Genomic DNA, 10,176 nt, shown 5'->3' with positions numbered 1-10,176 from the left:
GTCTTGAGCTTAATACTACCCCTGTGATCAGAGTGGTCTCAGTTTCAAAGCCTCATCTAGCTGACACTCAGGAGGATGTTCCATTTTAAAAAGTGCTTTTACACTTTTGTCCAAGGCTTGGATTGTTTTACGTGTCCTGTCCTTTCTTTCTCATCTCCAGGCCCCCTTTCTGTTATTGATGTATAATGTCCAAACATAAACATCTGCTGTGTATATCGAATGGCCTGTGAAGAGGGAGGGTCCAGGCACATTTCCTTTCTCCCTCTAGAAGGATAGGAAGTTTCTCCCAAACCCATGTATACTGTGACTGAAAATATGGAAGTGGGTGATAAAGTCTATGGGTGGGGTTATTCCTTTGCTCCATTCTTGACAAGTCTTTTCTTCTCTTGTCTCTCCTTGGAGATGGAGGGCATCGTGTGTTTCAGGGTAGAGAGTGTTCTCCTGGCTAAGTGGGGATACCACTGTAAGGACTCATGGGATGATTGACCCTGTGGAGAGCCTGGCCTGGACTGGGGCACATAAGCATGAGGAAACCTCAGGTGTAGCCTCTGAATGACCCTGTCAGCTCCCTTTTCTTCCCAAGGGGAAAAGGATCATCAGGACAAAAACTCTTGAAGGATCTTGCATGTGTCCTCAGGCACAGACGTGGTGCAGCCTGTGGTTCTCAGATCTGTGAGTATCTCATGGTCTTTCCTACTTGCCATGGTTATGCCTCCAAAGAGAGAAACAGTCTTATAATCATGATTTTCCACATGTCCCAGGAAACATCTCTTGTTCCAGCTATCAGGAAAGACATGAAAGCTGACCTGGCCTCCTAAAAGAAAACATGAAGTTTTTATTTGCAAACTCTTTGTCCAGATCTGCTACACATTTTTTGTCTTAACTTTTTTTGTTAGTAGTGTGTATAGAATTCCGTGTGTTCTTTGGGGCTGCAGCTTCTTTCAATAGAGGACACATTCACATCTCATTTAGAATTTCATTCAAAAATACCCCTTTTCTTTAGGAGTTTCATTTCTGCAATGTAGCTCAGACAATCGATTAAATCTTGGATTAGGGCCTCGCCCAGGTGACCTTGAATATTCTGTTTGTACAAGAATTACCTATCTTTGTATGCCACCAAGCCATTTCCTGGAAACACATAATCATATCTTTTTAACCACATCATTTTCCAGCTTCTGCACTTTATCAAAAGTCAACCCACTTATTACTCAGATTTTGATCTTCTGCCTCAATTTGCTTAGAATGCCATTTATTTCTTTCGTAGTTTCCTGGCAAGAGGCCAACAGGGTCAAGGAGGAAGAAGATGGGGCCAGGAACCCTCAAGCCCCTAGTTTCCATCTCTCTCCCTTACTTTCTGTTAAAATAATGAAAATATAGTAATAGATTGTTTTTACTATTCCACTTTACCTCCTATGCAGAATTTTGCTATTCACTGTTTCAATTAGTTTTCTAGTGGCTATTTTAGAGATTACAGTATGCTTCCTTAACTTTTCTTCTCCCTGGAATGAATATCTAATTAATGCACACAAGGCAAGAATTATTTTCATTCTCATTTTCTTTAGTTGGATCCACTTCCTGTGATGACCCTTGCAACTCCGCTCTGTTAGTTCCCGATTCTCTTGAGTTTTATTTTCCTGAAAGTTTCTTTATTTTACCTTCTTTTTTGAAGAATATCTTCACTGTATATAGCATTCCTGGCAAATGTAATTTCATTTTTTAAAGCACTTTAAAGATATCATTTCATCACTGTCTCTCTTCCACTAGCTGTCCTGTTCATCTTCTGCTGTATACATTGCTTGTTCTCTCCCTTTTTCCCTTTTTCCTACCTCCCTCCTTTCTTTCTTACTGGATGCTTTTGAGATATTTTCTTTATATGTCATTAGTAGTAGTTTCACCAGGCTGAGACCTTGTGTAGTTTTTATTCTATTTATCCTGCTTGGGATTTCTTTCTTCTTGGCTCTGTAGACTGTTGTTTTTAAAAGCTTAAAAATTTTATTTGGGGTTAATACTTTTTCTTTCCCATTTTTGCTTCTTCTCTTGGGACACCAATTACATGCATAGTAGGTTCCCTGCATAGAAGCAGTTCTGTTCCAAGAGGACATTTGTAAGTCCAATTTGTTGGTTAAGTCCAACAAAATTAATCTAGGTACCCAACTATTGGCTATAATATTGCACTGTAATAGGGTTTATAATACTTTTCACAAAAATAATACACAAAAATAAACATAAAAAAATAAAGAAAGCTATTTTTTTTTTAAGAAATCATTTTTAATTTTACACTATGGTACCTTGAAAAGCACGGTAGTGTAGTGCAAGAGCTGGCATCCAGTGGATAGGCAAGAAGAGTTACTGACTGCAAGAGGGAGAGATGGTGTGCTAAGGTGGAATGGAAGGATTGTTAGCAATAGGGAATGGAGGACAATCTGCAATTTCACTTATGCCTGACACTGATAGCACAGGTTCTGGTTCCTTGCTGGAACAAGATGCATGTTCACAACTTCAAGAAGGTTCATATGTTGAGGTTTGTATTTAGACTGTTTGCTATTATCACCACCTAGGTTTCTGTGGCTCTGTTTATTTTTTCAAGCTTTCCTTTTTATATCTGTGCTTCAGATTAGATTAGTTTCTATTTACTGGCCTTCAAGTACATATTCTTTCTCTATATTGTTGTCATTTCCCTCCAATAATTTTATTTCAAATATTGTACATTTTTAGTTCTAAGATTCATATCTGGTACTTTTAAGAGAAATTTCAGTCTGTTCTGAAACTCCTTATCTCTTTAACATTCTACTCATCTTTGGCTATAAATTGTTTAACATATTTCCAACAGTAATTTTGATGTATTTGGCTGCTAATTCAAACAAATGTACCGTCTGAGTATCTTTTTCTATCCACTTGCTTTCTACTTTGATTATAAATTTAATTTTCCTGCCTCTTCATATGTCAAAAAAGTTTTAACTCTATGTAAAACATTATTGATGATATATTGAAGAAAATCTTGATTTTGTTACCTTCATCAGAAGAGTATTGAATTTTCTCTACCTGGCAGTTACATTTTTGGTGAATCTCTTTATCTTGTGAAGGTTCTCATTTTAGGCTTTATTAGGGTGAATCTATGGGCTTCCCAGGTAGCGCTAGTGGTAAAAAACCCACCAGCAAATGCAATAGACATAAGAGACACGTGTTTGATCCCTGGGTCTGGAAGATCCCCTGGAAGAGGGCATGATAACCTCCTCCAGCATTCTTGTCAGGAGAACCCCATAAAGAGAGGAGCCTGGCAGGCTACAGTCCACAGGGTTGCAAAGAGTTGGACGTGAGAAGTGACATAGCATGCACACATGCAGGGTGGATCTACATTTACTCCATTTTTCCTATACAAACGTAGCTCCGTATTTTGAGAAAGGCTTTTACTTCTAAAACATTGGCCCGTCTGTGTTTCACTGAAATTCTTGAATTGCTTGATATATGAGCTGTTCAGACACTTTTAAAATTTTGATATACATTCATCTTTTTTTTTCTTTTTTTTTTTTTTGGTTTGCTTTTACTTTCTAGTGTAACAAGAATTTCCAGGCTCATCTCTTCCTTTCCCTGTACCACTTCTAGAATCAGTCAATGGGAAATTGGAAATCAGCCATAAGGAGTTTTGTTTCATCTCAGTTACTAATAGTATTTTAAAACAAAGATCTGGATATACTTGTATTGATGATGCATTGTTCTTTCTGGGCCCTTTCAGGGAAAGAAATAGAAAAAAAATTAATGACTTCAAGAATATTTCTACTTCTGGCCATAGAGCACTGCTCTTAGAATGACTCTGCTGCTATAAACAACTAAAAAACTATATATACCTCAACAGGTGTCAGACATTAGAAAACAGCCAGAATAGGACTGTGATTCTTGAGAGAAAGAAGACAAATAAGTCAGACTTATGCTTGATGTACGTTACTCTCTGAAGTCAGCTTTCTGGGCTTACGGTGCAGGCAAAGAGAAACCAAAGCTGAGCAATCTGAACCAGCTGAAGAGCCAGAAGTCAGGTGGAAGGAGGTAGAGAAGGATCAATGTGTTGGAAAAAATACTGGGGAGAAGACAGCACAGAGACAGAGGTTCAGAGAACTATAGTGAGGTCTTCTTGAATACTTACCTTATTAATTCTCTATACATGAATAGGGAAGCATTCCATGAAGTGCTTGGGGTAACACCAGTCTAAACAAATCCTAGAGCTCAAAAATACCAAAAGCAGAAATACAAAGTTAAATACTTTATGAGGCCTTAGGGATAGTTCACAACTTTAGAAGTTGAGTCAAATCAACTATAGACTAAAGATTTCTCTGAACTTCTCTTCACAAGGATTAATAGCCATCCCCAAAGGATCAAATCTCCTTTAAGCAGCTTACCTACATGCTAGAGAAAACTCCAAGCTCATTAAAGAAATAAAATCTATTCACCCAACATAAAAATCATAATTTCTAAGATTCAATACAAAATTACTAGGTATGCAAATAAGCAGGAAAAATATGATGTACAACCAGCAGGAAAATGAATCAAAAGAAAGAGATGCAGAAATGGAAAAGATGACACTGTATTAAAATAGCTAATGTATATGTCCCAAATGCTCAGAATAAAAACAAAACTATGAACATAAGGAGGAGAGAACTAGAAGATAGCAAAAAAAGAGCAAAGCTTTTAAAAAGAAGACTGTAAAACTTTTAGAGGTGCTAAACCATCTTTGAAATAAACAGTACAGTGGATGATGTGAACAGCAGATTAGATGCCACAAAAGAAAGATCAGTGCACTTGAAGACATAGTAATAGAATGAAGAACAGAGGGAATCAGACCTGAAGGTGGAAGAAAAAAATATTTGAAGAAATAATGATCAAGAAATATTCTAATTTGAATTATGTGAATCTAAAGATAAAAGGAGTTCAATGAACTCAATCAGCATAAATATAAAGGAAAAGCACATCAGAGTCATATTTTGAAAACCACTGAAAAATTGTTTTAAACTTTAAAATTCAGTATTAATAAAGATTTAGTGAAAACCTTTAAGTGTGAATGAACGATGTTGAATGTTTACTAGATCAGTTTGCTTGCCAGAAAATAACACAAGGGTCCAGAGTGTAGAAAGTAATTACCAGACCAAAGGATAAGAAGTAAGTGCTAAAATAAATAAATGATAATGTAGACAGTTAATAAGGAGTAACTGACCAATATTTGTCCACCCTAAGGCAATATCTGTTTTCTTCACTCTATTATTTAAATTAATGTATCTTTAATGCCTTCATATTTTCTTTGTGAGTTTAGTTTTGTGAGGAGCTAGAACTGAGAAAATTCCATGTACATCTATGATTTAATGATGTACTCTTTTTAACATGTCATTTAGCAAGTCATTTAGCCTTCCATAGTGATAAATGCAAAAAAGTAGAGGAAAACAATAGAATGGGAAAGACTACAGATCTCTTCAAGAAAATTAGGGATACCAAGGGAACATTTTATGCAAAGATGGGCACTATAAAGAACAGAAATGGTACGGACCTAACAGAAACAGAAGATATTAAGAGGTGGCAACAATACACAGAAGAACTATACAAAAACGGTCTCCATGACCCAGATAATCAGGATGGTGTGATCACTCACCTAGAGCCAGACATCCTGGAACACAATGCCAAGTGGGCCTTAGGAAACATCACTATGAACAAAGCTAGTGGAGGTGATGGAATTCCAGTTGAACTGTTTCAAATCCTAAAAGATGATGTTGTGAAGGTGTTGCACTCATTATGCCAGCAAATTTGGAAACATCAGCAGTGGCCACAGGATTGGAAAATGTCAGTTTTCATTACAATCCCAAAGAAAGGCAAAGCCAAAGAATGTTCACACTACCCCACAATTGCACTCATCTCACATGCTAGTAAAGAAATGCTCAAAATTCTCTAAGTGAGGCTTCAACAGCTCTTGAACCGTGAACTTGCAGACATTCAAGCTGGATTTAGAAAAGGTAGAGGAGCCAGAGATCAAATTGCCAACATCTACTGGATCATCAAAAAAGCAAGAGAGTTACAGAAAAAGATCTATTTCTGTTTTCTTGACTATGCTAAATCCTTTGACTGTGTGGATCACAATAAACTGTGGAAAATTCTTAAAGAGGTGGAAATACCAGACCACCTGATCTGCCTCCTGAAAAATCTATCTGCAGGGCAAGAAGCAACAGTTCGAACTGGACATGGAACAACAGACTGGTTCCAAATAGGGAAAGGAGTAAGTCAAGGCTGTATATTGTCACCCAACTTATTTAACTTATATGCAGAGTACATCATGTGAAATGCCAGGCTGGATGAAGCACAAACTGTAATCAAGATTGATGGGAGAAATCAATAATCTCAGATATGCAGATGACACCACCATTATGCAGAAAGTGAAGAAAAACTAAAGAGCCTCTTGATGAAAGTGAAAGAGGAAAGTGAAAAAGTTGGCTTAAAACTCAACATTCAGAAAATTAAGATCACGGCATCTGGTCCCATCACATCATGGCAAATAGATAGGGAAACAATGGAAACAGTGACAGACTTTATTTCTGGGGGCTCCAAAATCACTGCAGATGGTGACTGTAGCCATGAAATTAAGACACTCATTCCTTGGAAGAAAACTTATGACAGCATGTTAAACCTAGACAGCATGTTAAATAGCAGAGACATTACTTTACCACCAAAGTCCATCTTGTCAAACTATGGTTTTTCCAGTAGTCATGTATGGATATGAGAGTTGGACTGTAAAGAAAGCTGAGTGCTGAAGAATTGATCATTTTTAATTGTGATGTTGGAGAAGAATTTTGAGAGTCCCTTGGACAGCAAGGAGATCCAACCAGTCCATCCTAAAGGAAATCAGTCCTTAATATACATTGGAAGGATGATGCTGAAGCTGAAACTCCAATACTTTGGCCACCTGATGTGAAGAACTGACTCATTTGAAAAGACCCTGATGCTGAGAATGATTGAAGGCAAGAGGAGAAGGGGATGACAGAGGATGAGATGGTTGGATGGCATCACTGACTCAATGGATATGAGTTTGAATAGGCTCCAGGAGTTGGTGATAGCACAGGGAAGCTTGGTGTGCTGCAGTCTATGGGGTCACAGAGAGTTAGACATGACTCAGTGACTGAACTGAACTGAACTATTTTAGCATCTCCTGGAGTTGCTGCAAAATTAATAATGCCACATATATGAAATAAAGAGTCTTGCTCTTTGAATTTGCTCCTTGAGCAATATTGATTTTAAAAATTATATAAATTACACAGTGGCATTTAATGAGTTGAGACTTTTCCAATGATATTAACCCTCTAAAATCACTTATACAAAAGAGGAGTTTTCTAAATTCATTTTAAGTCTTCCTTACAGCACAATAATTTTTTAAAAAATCTAAATATGTATGCCTTCCACTATCTATTCACCTACCCATTCATTGATCCATTTACATTTTTTGAGAAAACTACATTGATTATAATACCTAATTACTGTGCAATTGTGGAAACTATTCCAAATTAACTAAGAAAACATAACCATGAATATTCCACTTAGCAGTAGTCTAATAGTAATCACAAATCTCATTAACATTATGTTTTATGAATGTATTTATTCATATCATTTCATTAAAATTTCATAACCATGTGCATGGTGGGGGGGAGAAAACTGACATGATTCCCATTTTCAATATGGCAAATATAACTTACAAGCAAAAGAGATTTCCCTAAGGCTCAAGTGCCTGGTATTGGACTTGAAATCAGGTATTTTGGTTGGTCTTCCAGAGTTTTTTCTAATATGACAGAAAAAGTCTTTGGAAACAGCTGCAAATCTGAATACTGCCCATATATTGATTATACATTCACTAAAAGTACAAATGGTATCATATTTATATCATTAAATTAGATATACAATTAAATTTAATTTCATGTATTGGTTTTTCTCTGTGAGTAAATCTCTTTAACATTGAAGTGTTGTCACAAGAACTAAGGAACCATAGTACTAATGAACACTGTTTTAGATAGTAAATTAGATTTCTATTGTTGCATAATCAGTTGCAAATATAGCAGCTTATAATTGCATTCTTTGCTCATCTCCCAGTTTTGGTAGGTCAAAAATCTGGCAAGACAGGTGAAATCTCAATTCAGTGTATTACAAGCCAAGATCAATGTTTCAGCAGAGTTACAATTCAATCTAGGACTTGGGGTCCTTTTTCATGATTACTAACTTTGGCAGAATTTATTTCCTTCTCATGTTTACCATGTGGTTCCTCCCATATTCAAGCCAACAATAGTATGTTGAACTTTTCACATCCTTCAAATCTCTCTGATTTACCCTTTATCCACACCCCTCTGACTTCCTTTACTGCTTTTAAGAGCTCATGTGATTGCTTTCTGCCTACCTGGATAATCCCAGATAATCTTTCGATCTTAAAGTCAACTGATTATTAACCTTAATTACAGCTCCATAGTCTTTTCTCCACCTGATGTAACGTATTCATTGACATAACACCAGGGACAAAGGTCATAGGGACAAGATTCTGCCTAACACAGAGATACTTCCTGAGAAGAAAGAGCTATCAAATAAATTTCTCTGTGAATATACAGCTTTATCTATTCAGTTTTAAGCTTTAAATGTTAAAAAGCAAATTGAGATTAAAATTCATTCCAAAAGTATTTATTTGGTGCTTAATAGCTCAGTCAAGAAATATATATTTAGCACTTGGTATTGAACAGTACTAAGGCTCCCCAGGTGGTGCAGTGGTAAAGAATCTGCCTGTCAATGCAGAAGACATGGAGATGTGGGTTCGATCCCTGGGTCGGGAAGATCCCCTGGAGTAGGAAATGGCAACCCACTCCAGTGTTTTTGCCTGGAAAATTGCAAGGATAGAGGAGCCTTGTAGCTTTGGGGTCTACAGTCCGTGGAATTGCAAAAGTGTTGGACATATCTGAGTGACTGAGCACACACACAAAGAATAGTACTACTAGACAAAATTCTATCTTAATATCATTCTTTCCCTTGTGGGTAATGATATCTGACAAAGAAATATGCTGGATATACATCTCATAAATAAACATAAAATAAAAGCTACTATCTCTCATCCCAAAGAACTCTCCATATATAAAGAGTAATTTCCATAAAAATTCCCATGAAAGTGAAAAATACAGTATTGCTGTAGCAAGAGATCATGGTGTATGAAGATAAAAGGGCAAAAGACAATCCTAGAAAAGTAAGCAAGAACCAGATCTTTGAAAGAAAGCTTTGAAAAACTGATTCAAAAACAGGACCTTGATCAAACAATTTAAAGGTTTTTTATGGTCTTTTTCTCTTTGTGTAAATTGAAAACAAGCATTAACTCTTCTAAGTCATATTAGGGTCAGGAGATTGGAAGAATAAGGAAGTGTTATTGATATGTGTACCCTGTCGAATGATGCTGTTGTTTAGTCGACTTTTTGCGACCCCATTGACTGTAGCCTACCAGGCTCCTCTGTTCATGGAATTCCACAGGCAAGAATATTGAATTACGTTGCCATTTCCTTCTCCCTGGGATCTTCCTGACCTAGAAATCAAACACATGTCCCCTACATTGGCAGGTGGATTCTTTACCTCTGAGCCACCAGGAAAGCACCACATGGTCGAATACATTATAGGTATTGTTAAATAGATAAAGTTAAGTATTTTTGGTAAGTTTCTATTTGTCTATGAAATTGTGCAGCATAGGTAATCACCCATTTTGTCAATATGAAACTTAAATCTCATGGTCCTTTATCAGATTCATTATCATGAACAAGTATACATTTTTTCTGTGACCCATGATCAGACACCAAGAAGATTCTTTAAAATGTAAAATTGGTGAAAGTAGTATAATTGAAACTATGACTGCAGATGGTGATTGCAGCCATGAAATTAAAAGACGTTTACTCCTTGGGAGAAAAGTTATGACCAACCCAGACAGCATATTAAAAAGCGGAGACATTACTTTGCCAACAAATGCCCATCTAGTCGGGGCTATGGTTTTCCAGTAGTCATGTATGGACGTGAGCTGGACTATAAAGAAAGCTGAGTGCTGAAGAATTGATGCTTTTGAACTATGGTGTTGGAGAAGACTCTTGAGATTTGCTTGGACTGCAAGGAGATCCAACCACTCAACCCTAAAGGGAATCAGTC

The 10,176-nt window shown here is 36.7% G+C and overlaps 1 pseudogene; it reads right to left on the bottom strand.

Annotated features, from left to right (window-relative positions):
• Positions 1 to 596: 596 nt before the first annotated feature.
• On the bottom strand, positions 597 to 9,642 carry LOC133074053 (phosphomannomutase 2-like; annotated as a pseudogene).
• Between the last annotated feature and the right edge of the window lie 534 nt (positions 9,643 to 10,176).

The sequence above is a fragment of the Dama dama genome, chromosome 19 (genome assembly GCF_033118175.1).
Source record: "Dama dama isolate Ldn47 chromosome 19, ASM3311817v1, whole genome shotgun sequence".
Taxonomy (NCBI): domain Eukaryota; kingdom Metazoa; phylum Chordata; class Mammalia; order Artiodactyla; family Cervidae; genus Dama; species Dama dama.
The sequence above is the reverse complement of the archived record's forward strand: the minus strand, read 5'-3'. Positions and strand labels throughout refer to the sequence as shown.